At 40.4% G+C, this 19,719-nt stretch overlaps 1 protein-coding gene across 4 annotated transcripts in view; it reads right to left on the bottom strand.

Annotated features, from left to right (window-relative positions):
• The window catches only part of IGF1 (insulin like growth factor 1), a 65,526-nt gene that overhangs the window by 14,805 nt on the left and 31,002 nt on the right, over positions 1 to 19,719 (bottom strand). The gene's annotated exons all lie outside the window — the stretch shown is intronic.

The raw sequence follows: 19,719 nt of genomic DNA, 5'->3' as shown, positions 1-19,719 counted from the left end.
AAATATTGGGTTACTTTCTCTGAGCACCCCTTCCCAGGAACTTAAATGGTTTGTGAAGAAGCAGTGTTACTGTTGACTGCATCCAGAAACGTTGGAACTTGGAACTGATGACAATACCGATGTGATAGGGCTCTCTCTCCTATCACCCCAGAGAGACCAGAACAATCAATTCTGTCTTCTTATAGAATAACTATTAGACCGAGACAGAATGAACTAAATGTCCACCTTTCCTGTGACCTGGATTGCCCATAGGGAACACGATGAGTCAAATTTCTCTTGATATTTGCAAATCAATTAGACCTCTTTACTTGGCAAGTAGGTTTTGGTCTGGTTTCATTTTGTTTTGATTTGAATACACTTTTCCTGGCTCTAGAATGAAAAGAAAGGGCAAAACAAGCTTACATGGACCTTAAAATGTACCTGGATCCTTTGTAAGCTTTTTGTCGTAGCAGAACTCTTGTTAAAACGAATCTTGCTTATGCACCAATATATAAAACAGACAGAAGTAAAAGTGCCCTGACTCAGGCAAGGGTGGGGGGACCCTGTCTCAGCTTTCTCTCCTGTCCCTTAACTCCCTTGGGAGGTAGGAGGGGTAGTGGGGAGGGAGGGCTGGTTTTCTCCACTGACATTCAGATTTCATGGTGGAAAATGTGTAAACCATTGATCTAGAAGAACCCAATTAATCAATCTGACATATATTTGATCTTAACTGCTGACACAGGAGACAGCACTATATTTTACATTTAAAAAGTCTACATTTGCATAATAATGACACTGTTCTTTAGGATGGAGTTTTGAAAGTCAAAATCCACAATGTATATTTTGAACTCCCAGGGTAATGGCCCACCACCAGCTTAGTCTGGCAGCCTTGTGGCCCAAAGGGCCAACTGTTGGTGGCATCCTCTGAGAATACAAATTGTTTTCCCGGTGTTTAGCAAAGGAGCCTGGGGATGCTTCTTCACAGAAGGCAGGTGTATTATCATTCTTAGGGCAGCAGAGGGTAGTAGCTCAGTGAGGGTTCAGTTTGTGGTCTCTCTGGGTGGGATTTGCTGCTTTAGCTGGAGACAAACCCTATGGGCTCCTTGTGATTGAGGGGTTTGGGGGAACCAGGCAGCTGGCCCCTACTGGTGCCTCAGCAGGATTTCCACTTGCCATGGAAGATCAGCTGGTGTAGAAGACTCAGTCTATAAAATAGCTGTGCTTTTTTAGTCCACAGATCAAGAATTTAGGGAAAGAGAAATTTAGGACTCTAAAAAATGTTTTGTAAAGAAAGTACCTTATGTCCATATTTTTAAAAATGTTAAAATAGTGGTATAAAGACTTGGATTTGGCTATAAATGCAGCTATCAGTTATCCTACCACAATCCTAGAAAGATGTTTTTCTTTGTCTATTCATAGTGTCTACAATGGACTGATTGTACTTCATTGGGCGATATATGAATATAACTATCTATTGCCTTTTAAAGTTTAATTAGTCCTTTGAAGTGTCCTATAGGCTTGGTTTCTGGTTCTATAGCAAGATATTTAATAAAAAATCATTTCTTGCCAACTGAGAGGCCACAGTTGAGGGTCCAAGTTTTGCCCTTTATCTTCAAATGCCTCACGTTACTTCTTTTTCCAGAAACAAAATAAAGATACTTATTGCTATGGCCTAACACTAGAAACCCAATACAGTGTGGCTTACTAGAAAGGCAGTAACATAATTTGCTCCAGTATCAAGTTTGGGAAAAAAAGGGATTTTTAATGACCTCTAAATTGCAGCTCTGGTCATTATGACTAATTTTTAAATGTGATAGAGTGAATTGTTTTATTCTTTCCTTTAAAAACTTCCCATTAGGCACTATGCAATTCTGCTCCAGTGGGTGGAATCAGACCTTGGTAGTTGAACGGGAAACAAATATTGGCTTAATATAAGAGAAAATTTTTCTAACAATTTGGACTCAAAAGTTTTAAAAATGGGACAAACTTCTTTTAAAAGTAATGAATTTCCCATTGCTGGAAGTAGTTAAGTAAAGGTGGTATGAACACCTGTGAGAGATGCAAGGATAATATTCCTGTTTTGAACACAGTACATGGTGCTATGGTTCTTTCTATTCCAAAGAATCTGTAACAAGTAAAGAAATGCAGAAGAAAACCCATCCGGGCCAAATGTTCAATATGGTTGGAAGCGATTTATGTTGTCTTCAGGAAAGAGGTTAGAATACTTTCTAACTCAGAAGATGAAAATTTATTTTCTATTTATCATTTGAGCTTCCCCAAGATGCTCAAAACATTTTTCTTTACTTCAGGGGTGGGGAAGGTCTAGCCTGGGGGCCTTATGAGGCCCTCAAAATCATTTGGTCTAGCCCTGCCATGCATTAGGGGTGAGTAAATTTAATGCTTGACCAAATATAGTAGGCTCATTTTTAAGTTGATAATTTTGTAAGGCCCGCATATGATGTTATAAATATCATCATATATTTCTGCCCTTGGCAGAAGAAAAGGTTCCCCACTCCTGCACTTGATGCTAAAACAAAGGACAGGTGACTGGGATAGTTCCTTTTGCAGCTAGGTACAGTCTCAGAGTTCTGTCCTACTGGCATCATGAAGTATCTATACACTCACTTGGTCATTAGAGTGAACAGGCCTTTATAAAAGTTGGCCACTTAATGTAGGCCTTGACTTGTCTTATCGCTTGTGTAGTCACAGTGCACTACTGTATCTTGAAAGTTGGCCAACAGACAGAATTCCAATGGTTAAACAGATGGCTTCTATAATAATAGCATTTCCCTTTAAATAATGCATGATCAGTGGAGTAATTCAATAATCTTCAGGGCAAACTTGCTAGTTACAAGGATTTGGGGCAGAATTGTGGCATCATCAAAACCACACCAATTAGCTGAGTCTCACATTTTGTCTGGGTTGCAAGCTCCTCACTTCCCTCCATCCCTGAAAGAGAAGGTGTAATGCTGAGAGTTCCCGAGGGTCATCACTTCTTGAGCAGAGAGCTCTAGTCATTCATCACTGGTAAAAATGGTGCTACCTCTACTGGTTCTACATGTGGTTGCGTTTCTTCCAAGTTTCTGGGAAGGCAGTTGGAAACTTCCCCACTTGTTTATTGAGAACGCTTCAATTATTTTAATTTTGCCACTAATTGAAGAATCAGTATTTAAATAATGGAAATGGAAACATTTTCCAAATAGGGAAATATGCAGTTCTGAAGACATATACTTAATCTTTGGGTTCTGAGGAATAAAACTATTCTCTAGAAATTGCTAACAAAAGGAGGTTCTAAATTTGATCATATTTTGAAAGCAGGAAAAAAGAAGTAAGACAATTCAGGTTGGATTTCAAGGGCTATTTCTAGAAAATTCACAGTTATGTTTCTTACAGAAAACACAATGGGATTTTTATAAAAACCTAATTTGCATTTAACTTTGATTAACGGAGGCTTGATTACATGACCAAATATTACTGTTAAAATCTTTAGAAGGCAGAAAGTTAGGTGTCCTGCACTAACTATTTATCCATAACTTCCAGACATGATGACAACTTGGAATAACTGTGTATTGTTAGTTTCTAGCTCAGCATTGCTCCATGGACTACCTTATCTAATAAAAATGTGCTCAGTAGACATAATTTTGCATGGGATAGTAGTAGGAAAGTTGGGTAAAATGTGAGTAATTTTAAAATTGTCTCCATCTTAGCATTTCAATTGCTATTTTCATTTCTGGTAAAATAAGACTCACTTCTCAATATTTCTTACACATTTTGTGGCTTTCTATGGAAAACAGGACTCCTTTCATGAATTCCTAATAGAAAGAAAATTGTGATATGACTATTATCCAGACCCAAAATGTAATACTACCTTAAATGGTTATTATTTTCTGAATAAATAGGATTTACATTTTACTTAAAGCCCCTTGATAAATCAATACTTTACCTTTTAAAAATTTTATGGAAATCACACTTGAGTTAAAACATGTGCTTAGTAAGGATAAGAAAAGAAGCTTTTGCTACCATAACTAGCTGCATCATTATGCACTTAGATTAACACGGGTATGTATACACACATATTCAAACATATATCAAGAATCAAGTGACTTCCCATTAGTATCAAAGCTATTGCCAAACACTGTAAAATCAGAATTGGTTTTGGAGAAGTTTTTCTAAAGTATATACTTAATGCCTGCCTTATACGGTGCTAGAGAACTCTGTACATTTCTGCTTTTCTGCAGAAAGATTTTTCCAAGTAAGACTGACCTTTGGCATCTGTAAAAGTGAGCACAGAAAATGTTCTCTCTTCTATGAACTGCATGTCATAAGCTTTTCTCGAAAACCTATCAAATGTAGGCATCGATTTCACTTTGGCCCTTGTTAATTTTTAATTGCCAGTGTTTGCTGGTCCCACTACTTCTCAACTGGACAAGGACATCTTTTCTAGGAATCACGACCCTGTTCAATCTGCCACCACCCCCAGCAGCTGTTTCGCAGCTACTAAATCCTCATAACCCAAAAGACCAAAGTCTTCCTGTTGCCCAATCAATCAATGTTTGTATATCTTTGGGTCTAAAAGGAACGAAGCAGAGCTCCAGGACGTTGCCCCTGTCTTCAAATCCTCCTTTCTTTTGGAAGCTCCAACTCCAAGGGCAGGTGTGAAAAGAGTGCTATTCAGTCTGCCTCTGTCTCCAAGGCCAGGTGCTTCAGCACAAGGCCTAGGAACAATAGAACTAGAGATTCAGAGGAGAAACATGACTGTTTTAGGACTCTTTGGAGAAATGGGCCGACAGAGTGGGAAGCAACAGTATATATTACTTTAGTCTGATATAAAGCCCTGGGGGATGATTGTTTTGCCAAGTCAGCACAATTTACTAGCTTAGGTCTGTTTCCAGGGCTTAGAGGAGATAGACATAGCCAACAAAAAATTACACTTTGGCAAGAGAAATACTTTGCTGGGCAGAAATATTTTCCTAAGGGAATGGTTTGGTTTATCAACATCTAAGGTAAAAGATAATCAAGTGTCAAGAGATCATTGTTATGTTCGAATTGTTTCAGTTGGGTCTGGTCTATATGCTAGCTACCACTTTCTGGTTATATGTCTTCAATTATTTAGAACATATTATAAGATTTGAGTATGACCTCCCTGTGACATCTGTCATACCAGTGCAGGAGGCAATATGTGGAGTGACTAAAAGCACAGGTTTGGGAGTCAGACAGACTTGGATTCTGCCACATGTTCACTGTTCACCTTGGACAAGGCACCAAATCTTCTAAGACACAGGTCCTTTTATGTAAAATAGACATAATAAGAGTAACTCCCAAAGCTATTGTGAAGATTATATGAGAATGTATGTGAATTATTTTTCACAATGTCTGGTATATAGTAACTCTAAATAAATGTAGCTATTATTATTATTATGGAGTTGAGTTGGCTAACACAGCTAGCTGGGCAGGTATCTTCTTCCTCTCTTACTCCAAAAAATGCACCCTTTCCAAAATTTGGTTGAAAAAGATGGCCTTTCTAGGTAGAGGAGTTCTGTTCTCCATGGAAATGAATGAATAACTTCTTTTGAAAGGATATCCAAGCTTTATGTTATATATAGGGGTGGGCAAAAGTGGTTTTGCAGTTGTAATACAAATAAATAATAGAATAATCAATAATTAATAATGCAAGAATGAATGATCTCTGTTTCATGTACTCACAACTGGAAAACTTTTGCCCACCCCCTTTAGACTGCCCTGAATAGTTTAATCTGAAATAGACACTTTATTGGAATGGATCCTCCAATCAAGGCAAACAAAGCAAAGTCACATGGGCTTCTCTTGACCTATTGTTACCTTTTATTTCTTCCAATAATCCACTGTCTAAAATAATTGGGTTTCCAGGATTAGCATCCATTTGTTTATTTAAAAAAATGCTATGACCCATGGGATGGACAAAATACATGGTCAGAGAAATTTCCCAATCACTTTCAACCAGCTTATGTGTTTCTCTGCCCTCTCTCCATTTCATGCCACACCTCTTTCTTTTCTTTCCTTCATCTGTATCTTCCAGTCTCCTGCTGTTGGTAACCATTGACCATTCTTTTTATTCACAGATAAACTCTTGGGCAAAAGCTCATGCTATGTGACTAGGCAGCTCATGGTAGACTAGGAATTCGAGTTTAGTTTCCTCCCTGGAATGACTAAGGACTAAGGCTCTGTCTCCTGCCAACCATGCTTTGGGGATAAGCAGCTCCCAAGTATACAATGTCACCAGGCCCTCGTAATCACTACTCCATCTTGGACCCACGCCAGAATGGGTTGAAAAGATATCATAAGAGAAAGAATAAGAAAGGATGTTGAGGAATCACATACATGGACCTTGGTTATCTCATTTTTTTTTTCAGACTGTGACGGAAATTGTAAGATGAGTCTGGCTCCAACCTGGATATTGTAGCCAAGCCACCAGCATTATCTGCTCTACTTACACTGTTATTGTTAGTTTACTCTTTCAGATGTGGGAAGAGATGCCTTGTAGGCAAAACAGAAGGCCCTCATGAATAGAGGGGAACACCCCTCTTTCTGGTACCACAGAAAGATGAATCAGCCAAAGGGGTATTAAACCACATTCTCTTTATTTTTAGTTTCACTCTAAAGTCTATCATTTCTCTTTTCTTTGCAACTTGGCACCTGCCCTGTGTTCTCTGGGGCCCTGTTCCCTGTCAGTCTCCTCACTCGGGCCTCTGTGTTTTGCTTAGGGCACATCTGGAGATTTTCCCAGGGGTGGGTGTGACATGGTCAGGATGGCAGGTTAGGGGGTAACGTCTGCCAGGGCAGTCTGGTGTGTCTGAAGGGAGAGATTCAGGAGGTGGAGGCCCCTGAGGAGAGGCATCCGGGTCTGTGTCGGGGGTGGGGGGTGGTAAGCTGTCGGAAGGCAGCTTCCACAGTGGCAGAAACAGTCCTTGGCACTACCGCAGAGCAGAACAGCCCGAGTCAGGGACACTTTGAGAGAAGGCAGAGGGAGGGAGGAGAAGGTGGGTAAGGCATTGCATGATATAAATAACTGCATGCGGTGCACTTCAGTGCCAGCTGGGTTGTGTGTGATGTCCCTTTCATGCCAGTTTGTCGGCATGGGGAGTGTTTCTAGAGCACCTAGCACAGAGCAATATGCAGAAAGAGAATGAAAAAAAGACAGTATGGTATATTGATAGCAACAATGGATTCTTGCCCCAGATCCTTCATGTGAACTCACAAGTCACCCTAACTCTCTGAGATGCAGTCTTCTCACGTAGACAGCCAAAGTACTAGAACTAGATAATAAGATCAAGCACTTCTTCCAACAATCCAACTCCAAGGATTATCTGGATGGTTATGCTACTATATATATATATATATACATATATATATATATATATATATATATGTATATATATATATATATATTATACCACTTTATATATTTTATTTTATATTATACCACTAAATATATTTTATTGATTTTAGAGAGAGAGGAAGTGAGAGGGATAGAGAGATAGAAACATCGATGAGAGAGACACGTCGATTGGCTGCCTCCTGCATGCCCCCCACCAGGGTTTGAGCCCAAAATCTGGGCATGTGCCCTAACCAGAAATTGAACCTGGGACCTCTTGGTTCATGGGTTGATGCTCAACTACTGAGCAACACCAGTTGGGCTATGCTACCCACTTTTTAATCAATAAGGTATATACGATATCTCAGTGTTTCTCCCTAAAAAGAGGGTGATACATAGAGAACAGAGGTTCCATGAGAGAACAGGAGTTTCCTCTTTGTCGGGTTTAATTTTAGATAGAAGCAAGATTCATGGGCTAAATTTAAAGAAATCGAAGATCAGTGTTGAATTTGGTGGGGGAAAAATGTCCAATATGGGAGGTGAGCTGGAGTAAGGGGAAGGGATAAGACCATCTATGGGGATTGCACAAACCACTCAAGACAGGATACACATGCAATTAGGAGGAGGAGAAGAAGCTTCTCATTGGCAGAAGCTCTTAAAACAGTAGAAAGAATCAAACTACATGTTGAAAACCAGGGTCCTAAAGGCTTTGAGGAATAAGGAAAAGCGATGGCCCTCACTTGCATGGGTGTTTGGAAATGAGAATGAGTGTGAGAAGACTCTTTCTGGAAATCCCTGGGCCTGGCCTTTGACCATCACACTTTCCAAAGCTGCACCTTCAAAGATGAGTAAGTGACAAACTCTAGGAGGGGCATTAATATTGTTGACCAGAATGTTGAACTTCCTAGAGCTCAGTGAGGCCAACATTTTATTTCACTGCTTTCCTTGGTGCCTGTCAATGGTATATGAATCTTCTGTGCAACATTCAGTTCCTCCCAGGGGGACAGATGCATGTTTTCCCTTGAAAATCCCAGCTATGACTACATGTTATCTCATCTCCAATGAAGTGAATGGGCTTCCAGGCAGGTAATCATCTCTGCCATTGGTACCTAAATCCTGCCCAGAGGACAAAATTAGAAGATGACCATTATAAACATGGCTTTTCAAATGCTACCCCTTTTTTGTAAAATAAACTAATGGTAAGGTTATCAAAATTTTAAAATCTGTACAAGGAGTTCTCAAGCAAGTTTTAGTATTATTCATCAAAATATCAAGCAAGTATGCAGACTAAGGCTGAATGGTTTACTTAGAAAGAGACTATATTATTTCAGGATATAACTTTTCCCTTAATATTTTATTGCTTAAACATGACCAAGAGACTTTAAGTGCTTTGGACATGAGAGGAAACTCAAAGTCTGTTTAAGAGGCTTCTTAGTAACCTGGCAATCACGGAGCCTGTTAGCTTTTAGCTACCCTCCTGCACTCCACCCCCAAAACTATTATTTTTCTGAACTAAAGAGGTGACTATGAATAAGAAGAAAGAGAGGTTTTGGTTCAGTTGGAGCTTGTCTCCAAGCTAAATCCTGTTCTCTATTTCATCTGGGACCAATATAGTGCTTACATCTCCAAACCTCACTAAGTGCTTTTCAGCAAATATTCTTATCAATCAATAAAATTCTCTGATTCTCTTATTTATTTTACTAAATTCAACAAAGAAAAATATTTTTAGTTTGTGATATTGGCTGAAAAAATCAAACTATTTTTTTTCTTACTATCCAATCACGCTGTGAATGACCACATTGCTCTGAAGCCCCACTCTGAGGCAATGGTCACTTGGCCTTCTAGCCAATCACTCACTTCTGTGAATTTCCTTTCTGAGAACTGGGGACAGTTGCCCCAGCAGTCATTTTCAATTTATCACAAAACCTATGCATGGTTGCAGAATGAGTTAACTTCATTAGGAACAAGCAATGCAAGGCCTAATGTGTCATAGAGCTGAGAGGATCCTTTGAGCCAGGAATACTACTTGTGGGACATCTTATTTCCCCTAATACTTGCCTCCTGTCTGTTCTCTTTGGCTCAGATCTGTGTTGGGAAGTCTGTATGGAGGGACTGCTTATGCTAATATTTAGGCATAATTAGCTCTGTCCTAACCAGCTGGAAGTGAAGGCCCAAGTTCAGGGGCGAAGTGCTCTCTTCTAATGGACAGTCTTTTATCAGGGCAGCCTCCTCTCTTCTCAGACTCCCAGTAAGTACAGATGCTCCTTGACTTATGATGGGGTTACATTTCTATAAATCCATCATAAGTTGAAAATATCTTAAGTCAAAAGTGCATTTAATACTACACTGAAGAGTATCAATTGTTTACCCTTGTAGTTATGTGGCTAGCTAGGAGCTGTGGCTGGCTCTGCTGTCCAGCATCATGAGAGAGAATCTTCCTGCATATCACTAACCCAGGAAAAGACCAAAATTCATAATTCAAAGTACAGTTTACCATCATAAATTTGAGAAATCATTAAGTTGAGCCATAGTAAGTCGAGGACCTTCTGTGCCTGCTTCTTTGTAACCCCAGTCCAAGCCTCTCACACCTGTGAGAAAGGAGAATATCAAATCCATGGGCCTTCAGATGGGTATGGTCTCCATAATTACCATGATGTCAATTAGATGCAAATTTGTATAAAAACTACATATATAAACTGCTAAGTTGATGAGAAAAAGTGACCGGTCAAGGTCTTGTAGCAGCTTCCATATAATAGGGATGGGGAGAGAGAAGTGAAGATTTTGACTGTATAGTAGGTTATGATAAGAGAGTGTAGAGAGAGCTACACACATCCTCATTCCTGAACTGTGCATTGGAATATTGGCAATGACTTGTAAAGGAAAGAATAATTAGAAAAAGGGGACCATTGGCTTAGCAACATTTTAATCTACTTCTAAGATTTGCTAACTTATTGAATTTTTTTCTTTTTAAGCAACTTCTAGTCCTCCTCCTCTTCTTCTTCCTTTGCTTCTGGTTCAAGATGAGACTTTGGTAAAGGTCACTTGTGAAGTCTTAGCCTTCTAGTATCTTCTCATCCAACAGTACTCCCACCATCCCCTGATATCTGCGCTCGGCAGGCATTTCCTATAGTCAGACTGTGAACTATCATAAATTCCTCAAATTTTTTCAGAACATCTGTGCCTTCTTTCGCCACATCTTTTTTTTTCCTGGTACTCAACAGGCCATAAATCACCCTGAACTTATCTTTTCAGGCTGTTGATGTCTCAATACTCTCCTTTCAGCCAAAAATTCTCCTCTTGTCCTTGTCTGTGGCTTTTGCCTTCCCAGCCTTCTCCCCCCTGTCTGGGTTGGTCATCTGTGGCCTCGCCAAGAATGTCTCTTTCTCCTAGCTTTCTATCTGAAATTATGTATTTCTTCAAATATCAGAGTTTCTATACAGACTTTACTACCTGGTTTGAGCATAATTAAGCTCCCTAACAGGACTTTAACTTAGTAGGGTGACACTCCTTGCAGTAAGAACACTTGAGAAGACACAAATCTAGAGGATACTGATGAGCTAATGAGAGAGAAGAAACTATAAAACTATAAGACAGAGTTTTATCCTAGGTGCTCCAGAGAGTGCCAGAAAGACCCAAAGATATAATCAAATGAGATTGGAAACTTTTCCATTAAACACAAGTTTCTTCTGAGATTGAAATGGGACATTTCATTCTTCTGTCCATTTTATATTTAAACTTATTTATTTGACATTTAGAACAACAGGAGGCCTTGCAATAATACACTACCAATAGCTTCCCTTTGTTGAGTACTTTCTATTAAGCTATTATAGCAAATATTACTTTTCACATCTTATCTCCTTTCCATCCTACAGCAACTACATGGAGTAGGCATTATTATTATAGTCATCTTACATATGAGGAAACTGAGGTTTAGCAAAGTTAATAACTTAACCCAAACCATATATCTAGTAAGTTGCAGAGCCAGTTCATCTTAAGTTGGGGACATCTTGAAACTGGGGAACTTCCAAGGTAAGGAAAAGTCTGAAGTTGACACTGTTACTGGGATTCTCAGAGGTACATAATGCTAACATCCCTGAAGAAAAGAGTGCGGTCATCTGAGTCAGCCCACAAAGCCCAGGGTCTGAGCATGTGCAGTAGACAAGAGTTTTCTTCTAAATGCTCCAGAGAGTGCCAGAAAGAATGTCATGCATGGCTTTTTGCCAGAGAGAGAAGTCTGTGTAATCCTGCCATGGAGGGCAAAGCTGGGTATTGGATGCTCACTTTTCACCCAGTACACTATGACTCTGTGCAGTTTCAGAAGGGACAAGTGGCTCCATCATGCAGCCAGAACAGCTTGTTTCTGATCTTCTTGAATTGCACTAAGTTATAAAAACTTTATCAGAAATTGAAATGTAGACACTTGACCCATAATCTTGGCATCCCAACAAATCAGATTATCTTCATTTTTCTAATTTTTTTCGTTCTCATCCAGATGCACACATTTTGACATAGCTATAGTCCTAGCCTAAATTTAATGTAGTATTGTTTCTTTCACTTAACAGTATATTGCAAGCATTTTTCATATTGCTACATAATCTTCATAATTACAATTTTAAAGCTACAGAATATTTTATTGAGTAGATCTGCCATCATTTATTTCTTTAACCGCTTTCCCATTATTAGACATTTAAGCTATATCCAGTTTTATCAGGATTTTAACTGACATGGCATTGTCTCTGTGCACATAACTTTCTGCCTCTTTGAGATCATTTGTAAGAATTAAATCCCAGGAGTAGAGTTACTGAGTCAAAGGATATTACCAGACAATCCTATTTTTTTCCTGAAGGTAAATACATTTAATATTTTTGATGAAAGCTCACAGTTTTGCAGAAGGACCAGAAGGGAAGACCAAAGGCCCGAAGCTGAGAATTATATCCAGATTTTCCTCCAGGACTAGGAAAGAGACAGCCAAGGTGGAACACAAACAGGAATCTCACCTGCATCTCATGAATGAGAATAAAAGAACCAATCTCTGTTTTCAATTACTAGTGCAGTTTCCTCTGAAAGAAACATGGGTGTAACCAGAACTTGGGCTTGGCATCCAAAGGTTTGCCAAGTAGAAGAAAAACCAAGGGAAATGAAATTGATGACAAGAGACCCCGATTCCCAAATTTCAAAATCACCAAGTACTTGTGGGTTTTCTTCTCTAGAGTGGGAAGAGGGGGAGCCCAAGGAGCCAAGACAGCACCACACCCCATGTAGGGAGTGGGGAATCTATTAAAATATCAATCACTCTGCATCTATGCACCTATTGAACCCTCTCTGGATCACCAGGCTTCTGCCCAATCTCAACCTTCTTTCAAAAAGTAATACTCTGACAATCTGCCTCCTCATCCAACTCAAAATTGGCCCCACTATATCTGTCCTCCTTCAGCTATATTTCTCTCCTGCTGAGAAGTCATGCAATCCCCACTGTTTATTGAGCACCCACTATGTTCTAGAAACTGCTCTTAATACTGAGGATCTGAAATGAACAAAACAGACAAAAATTGAGATAACACGTCATTATACCCTGATGTCTGTGATAACCGTAAAGGAAACCATAGTGCAGGGTTGCTGAAGTCAATGACAACAGCCCAGGGCAATTAAGTCTGAGTTTATCAAGAGAAGTTGCCTTTAGGTCCCCGTGGGAATTCTTGTCTGAGGACCTCATTCCCACTCACTTCTCTGGAGGTGTAAAATGATTTCTTTGTGCATCATAAACTGGCTCTAAACTATCTATTAGCCTTTATTTTCTGTTTCATGATGACTGGCCCAATTCCTCAATTTGATTTGAAGCATCTTCGGGGTAGAAACTGTGTCTCATATTTCTGTGCCTAGAAGCACAGCACTGGCCACTTAGCAGGCACTTCATAAATGCTCACTGGTTAGTGGATTGAAAAGTCAAGAACACAAAGAGTACACAGAGAAACACAATGTAAAGAAATGTTTATAGTGGAAAGAAAAACACCAACATCAGCCAGTCTCTGTGTCTGTTTCCTTTCTCATTAAACGGGGATGATAATACTATCATATATCTACCAGGTTGTGCTGTGTTAAGGCACATAAGAGCTGAGAACCACTAGGGTCACAGAGCAAGCACTCAGACCCTTAATAGTTAATCATGAGGCTGTGTGATGCAGTGGTTAGAGCGCAGACTCTGGAGCATTTGCCTGAGGTTAGACGCTGGCTCCACCATTTCTAATTATGTGGCTGTGGGTAAGTTACTTAACCTAAGAGTTCTCATCTGAAAAGGGGAATGCAAACCCACCTCACAGAGCACTTGTGATGAATGCATGAGTAAACACTTACCAAATATTAGTTATAGTTACTCAGCAAAGAGTCAGTGAGTGAATAGCCATTATGTGCCTGAACTCAGGGTTCAGAATACAGATGAGGACAAAGCCCTTCTCCCCCACCTCCCCAGAGCTAACTTCAGAGAGTGCCCGGCAGTTCACAAGTTACTTTCATATATATTCTGCCCTTCAGTCATTTCAACAACCCATTTAGGAGGTAGATGGATTTATTCCCATTTTATAGATGGGAAAACAGAGATTAAGTGACCTACAAATCTGGAGGTTCCTTTGATTCCAAATGGTAAAATTTCTCCGCCCACATACTTGCCTCCTAACCCCCAAGAAAGGATGAATTTCAGATCCATTGATCTTTGGGGGCTCTTGAAGTAGCCAGTGCTTCTCATGAGCCTGCCTCAGTACCCTCTACAGGGCTGGTTAAAACATCATCACTGGGCCCCACCCTTGGAGTATCTGTATCAATGGGTGTGAGCGGTGCCTGAGAATCTGCATTTTCACAAGTTCCCAGATGACCCCGATGCCTCTAGGATGTGGATTTCCAACATGTGTGTATAATGTATGATTAAGTAGCAGAGTACTAGGGAGGAGGAACAGGCCAGTGAGGACTGCAGTCCTGGGAAAGACCTCTTACACTTAAGAAAATCTCCAGAAAGGCTTTATATCTCCTTTGATAATTGCCTGATAAAGGTATCCATATGTTCGTCTAGTAGCAGAATCAGTTTTACTGCAAGAAGGAAAATAAAAGTCAGAACCCTCCAAAGAAACTAAACTGAAATGAAAAACACATGTTGACCTTTTTCCCTTTCCTGCATTTTTTATTGGCACAAGTCTGTGTCATCCTGACTGCCAGCTAGCACCTGAAGACAACAAGCTAGGTCACAGGGAAGGGAGTCAAAGCTTTAGCAAATTCTCTGGCCAAATGCAGAGCTAGGAACACAGGGATGTCCTATGATATTGAAAGCTGCCTTTACTAAGTACCAGGTTCACTTTATTTTTAGGCTTTCAAAATTGTCAGGTGGGTATTTGAGCCAGTCTACACAATTGTCAAACTTAGTTCAGAAGACAGACTCTGAGAACCCAAATCTACCTTTTCTTGCTTTCACCTTTTATGTAACCTCCCAGGTGGAGTGGAACAGGTGGAGTGGGTTTTTGGCACACCCTTAGGAACACATCATCAAAACATCCTTTCACAAATCATTCAAAACTCATGGCAAAGGAGACGGAAGGGAAATACAGCACTGACGATTGCCTATAGAACCAAGTTGGTTACATAAACCAAGGACATTCAATTTTGCAAAAAGAAAAAAATATTCACCCAGGCTACACACAATCACCGAAATTTCTCCAGCATGTGGCAGAATCAATGCTGCAGAGGAAGCAGAGTTAATGAAGCCAACTGCTTCCATACAGGAGTGGCAGGAAGAGGGCAAAGGCTGCTCTGTTTCTTTTCTGAGCCCTTCTCCTGAGACTGTGTGAGGTTCCCATGGCTTTAAATCAAATGGTGCCCCGCAGGCAGGAAATCCATACTGGGAGCAAGGGGAGGGAAGCAGGGCCACTGCTGGCTTGGCAGTTATAACTTTCCTCTAGGTCCCTGTTTCCATTTCCCTTGAAAGAAGGAGTTGGGTTTTTAATGATTCCCTTTCTAGTCACTTCCTTCCAGTTGCTTTGCTAGGTCATTTCAGCACACGCCTTCTTCACAGACCTATTTCTGGAAAAAAGCAGAGGGACAATGACCTCATTTGCTAATTGGGAAGCCAAGTGGGCATCCCCAGTGTTGGCGGGTACTTCTGTGTTGAAGGGTCTCCCCACTCTCCCTGGCTATTTCTCAGGCAGCAATCACCATGAGGTGGCAACAGGCACAGGGACACTTATCAGCCCCCCTTGTGTACTGGGCACTCTACCAAGGCTCCGGGAAGCTTGGGGGGAGGTAGAACACTTCGTCTGGTCCCAAGATACTCATAGGCTAATAAGAAATGTGGACCAAGAGATTAACGTGATCTGAGCGCAAAAACTTCTTAGACTTTAGCACCAGCAGGTCCTTAGGAGCCCTCCAGTCCATGGATGAGTTTGGTTAGGAGGCCCGTGAACCTTCTGCACCATGTGCAGTTATATATGTTTGTGGATTTTCCTGGAAAGAGGAAATTTGGACACTCAAAAGATTCTCAAGAGGAAATACTGCCATTTCTGACAACATGGGTGGATCTTGAGGACATCATGCTAAACAAAATGAGTCAGAAAAAGTTAACCTGTATAATTATGTTAATCAATGTCACTCCAATAAATTCAATAAAAAAGACCCATATGATTTCACTCATCCGTGGGATATAAAACTGAAAGAAACAAGTGAACAAACAAGACAAACAAGTAAACAAAAACTCATAGACACAGACAACGGTATGATGCTTACCAGAGGGAATGGGTTTAGGGGGGTAGTAAAGGGTAAAGGGGGGTTAAATATATGGTGACAGAAGATTTGACTTTGGGTGCTGGGCATACAATGCAATATACAGATGACTTATAAAATTAATTGTATGTGTGAAACCTATGTCATCTTACTAACCACTGTCACCTCAATAAATTTAATTGAAAAAAATAAAAGATTCTCAAAAGGGTCCATGATTTGAGGAAACTAGTGAAATACATGTTCAGACTCCCAGAGAAGCTAGTCTGTCCCTTTCAGAAGCACCCAGGCTGGCCCGCACACTGGCTGCTGTGATTAGAATCATATTCCAAATGCCAAGTCCAACATCAAAAGACTTCAAAGCACCCAAGGTATCTCTGCAGCCTGGCATTCACCAAGCGTGTTCTTTAAGAGGTTCCATCCGAAAAGCTTAGGAATCAGCTGCAAACCTTATCATGCTGGCAAGTCTTAAAGTTACCGGCCTATTTAAGTGAAGAAATCTATTTGATGCCAGTGAGTCCACTCTCCCCAATTAATGGCCTTGGATCCCTGTTTTCCAGGAATGTCTTAACTTTCTGGGGAACTAAAAGAACTGTGTTCCTGAAATTCCTCTTGTTTATCACATCTTTTGATTAAAGAATTGATAGAGTCCTTCAGAAATGTAAATAATTTAAGAAGCAACACATTATCAGCCATTAGCATCCCAGCAAAAGTTAAGTCTAAGAGGAGAGACAAGAGGAAAGTTGGTTTGCTAAAAGGGATTGGTTCAGAAAAACGGAACTCTGCCTGCTAAGCTGTAAGGTCTTTAGAGCCCCCTCTTTGGAGAGGTCTCTCCTGTCTCCTGCTTCTCCTCCACCACCCTAAGGTCTATCATTCCATTATTTCTTTAAAATATGTATCAAGATTTGACATTGTTTATTTATCGTGTTTATTTATTGGTTGACTTGTACTTTGTCTCTCTCCTCCTCCACCCCTTTTGGAATGTGAGATCCATGAAAGGATGTCCTCCTCACTGCTCTACATCCAACACCCACCACAGCTCTGCAGAGAGTAAGTGCTTACTGAAGACATTTTGCATACATAGTGTGCACATTACACTGAATGGGTAGAGAAACTGATTTGTTCATAGCCCCAGTGTCTATATCATTTGTGCTGGAAAAGATGTTTGTTGAATAAATGAATGGAGAGGGGGGTCTGCCTTGCTTTTCATGTTCCAACTGTGCTTTGGGTCTTGGAAGAAATGAATGATATTCAGGCCCTTCTAGGACTGATATACGTTGAGGTTTCTTCCTCAATAACTGAAATAACAGACTAGAATGTTTTTCAGATTGCACTAATGCAGAAAAAGATCTTCAAACATTAGGACGTAGGAATAGAATTTAAAATGACCTTGTACAATTTAGATATGGGGAGGTCATTAAAAAGAGGAGGATGTTTAAAATGGACAAAAATGGGCTCCAACTGACAGAGAGAAGCACTATAGCTAAATAGCTGTGGGCCCTGAGTGAGCAAGAAAGTACTACAACAAAATTGTAACATGAGGCAGGTGAATGTTGGGAATTATGAAATGAAAGCCTAGAGTAATCCTTCCACAAGTCTTGGCATCACTGATGTTTTAATTAGAGTGGGAACTCAGATTTCACCCTCCTATTTTAAGACTCATTTGGGAAGCTGGAAAGGATCCATTAGGAGTAAAAAAAAAGACTAACTGGATGGAAAATTAAGATTTATCCCTCACAAGAAAAGGCTAGGAGGTGACTTAATCACCACTGCCAGGTATAAGCAGGGCTATTATTACAGAGTCTTCCACCTCATCTCCAGGACTCGACAAGGGTAAACAGACTCCTGCTACTTTGAATGTGTTTCCACTAAAACATCAGGAAGAATTTCTTGATTATTAGGGGGAAACGTGCAGACCCCAGGGCACGGTGGGAAGCTGCCCTGGAGGTTTTTAAATGTAGGATGACAACCATCTGCCTTGGAAGGCTTAGTTAGAGGCAGGGGACTGGACCTACGGGCCTCTTGGCTTTCCTTCCATCTTTGATTCTGTGTTCAGATTCACGGCTGCTAAGCACCCCCATTCTACAATAATCCTCCATTCCCATCATAAGACAGACCCCACACTGTCAAAATCCTGGTGGCGTCCCCTGGGAGGAGCTGGATTGTTCTCTTCTGAATGGGAAGGAAATGGATAGTGTTGCTTCAGCTGCTTCCCTTCTCCAGCCCCCACAGAGAGAGGCCAACTCTTGTCCTGATGGGCTTCTCCAAATACTGGGATGGTCTCCTCTCCGTCTTGTGTGGGATTAGAAGATGTGGATCCAGTTGGAGAACATTGACACCGCCAAGAAGCAAGGAACATCTGAGCTACGAGGCACTTCAGAACTCATTCAGACCGATCCCCCTGCTGCTAAATAAGGAACCTGAGATCTTGAAGGATTGAACGAGTCTTTCCAGGTCATGCAGCCAGTTCTTTCCACCTAGGACTGAAATCCAGGCCTTTTACACTACGTCCTCACTACCCATGTTTGTACTTCAGTTGGAAGAAACATTTTTAATGCAGGTAGAATATCTGAAAACATATCTTCATTAGCTGAACAGCAGGTGAAAAAATAAGCAAAGAAGAATAGAAATTTTATTAATAGGTTATGGAATACCTGGCAGCATTATTCAATCTGAGTGAGCAAGGTTGGGTCACCCATACTTTTGAGCAGGTCAATTTCCCCACATGTAAGTGAGCCTTTTGAACCAGGAACACTATTTAAGGCTTATTCCAACTGCAATATGTTATGATTCTGTGATTCAAAATTTTGGCTACAAAAATGATGACTAGAAACTCAGTTGCTGGGCTAAAGGCATGAGTTCTTGTGCAGATCATTTATGATGTAACTGGATGATGCTCAGTCCCTTTAAGACTTCTCCGGTCTCCTACTGCTCCTGCAAAATCCCAGGTACTCATGACTCTCCTGCCTCCTACCCTTGATTCATCTTTTAGAGTGGTTATAGGAAAGGGAACAGGTAATAGAGGATGTCAGGTTCGTGGATTAAGAGTAATAAACTAGGAGTGGGAAATAGTTGGCAAGCAAATTGTGGAGTGAACGGACTGGGAGAATTCTGGTGCTCCAGATTTTCAGAGCTTTGGGGAAAGGCATGGTCTTCCCAAGGAATATTAAAAGGGTTCAAAAGCCATTTTATGTGACACAAGGAGATTGGAAAACCTGGGGACATTTGGTTTATGCATACACTATCTCATTCAATTCTTACAACAATCCTATGAGATGGGTATCATTATTATTCCAATCTTAAATTTGAAAATACTAAGTCTTATAAAAGTTTATTAATTTATCTCAAGATCACCCACCTACTAAGTGGCCAAGCCAAGTTTCAAACTCAACTGTGTCCAAGCACTAAGTCATTCTACTTCAGTGCTTCTCAATTTGAGAAGAAAATTACTGCCTAGACAAAAACCAATGGACTGAATTTAGTGTATCTTAGAGCATCTTCTCAGAGAAATTTAGTATGAGACAATAAAAAATAAAGCCCAGTACATCTCTTAACTTATTTACTGATATGACATAACAGACAATGCCAAAGAGGTATATTTTTCTTTACCCTTTTCCAGAGTGACTTTCCATATT

Source organism: Myotis lucifugus, unplaced genomic scaffold (assembly GCF_000147115.1).
Source record: "Myotis lucifugus unplaced genomic scaffold, Myoluc2.0 scaffold_10, whole genome shotgun sequence".
Classification (NCBI taxonomy): Eukaryota; Metazoa; Chordata; class Mammalia; order Chiroptera; family Vespertilionidae; genus Myotis; species Myotis lucifugus.
Note: the sequence above shows the minus strand (reverse complement) of the source record. Positions and strands in the feature narration are given on the sequence as shown.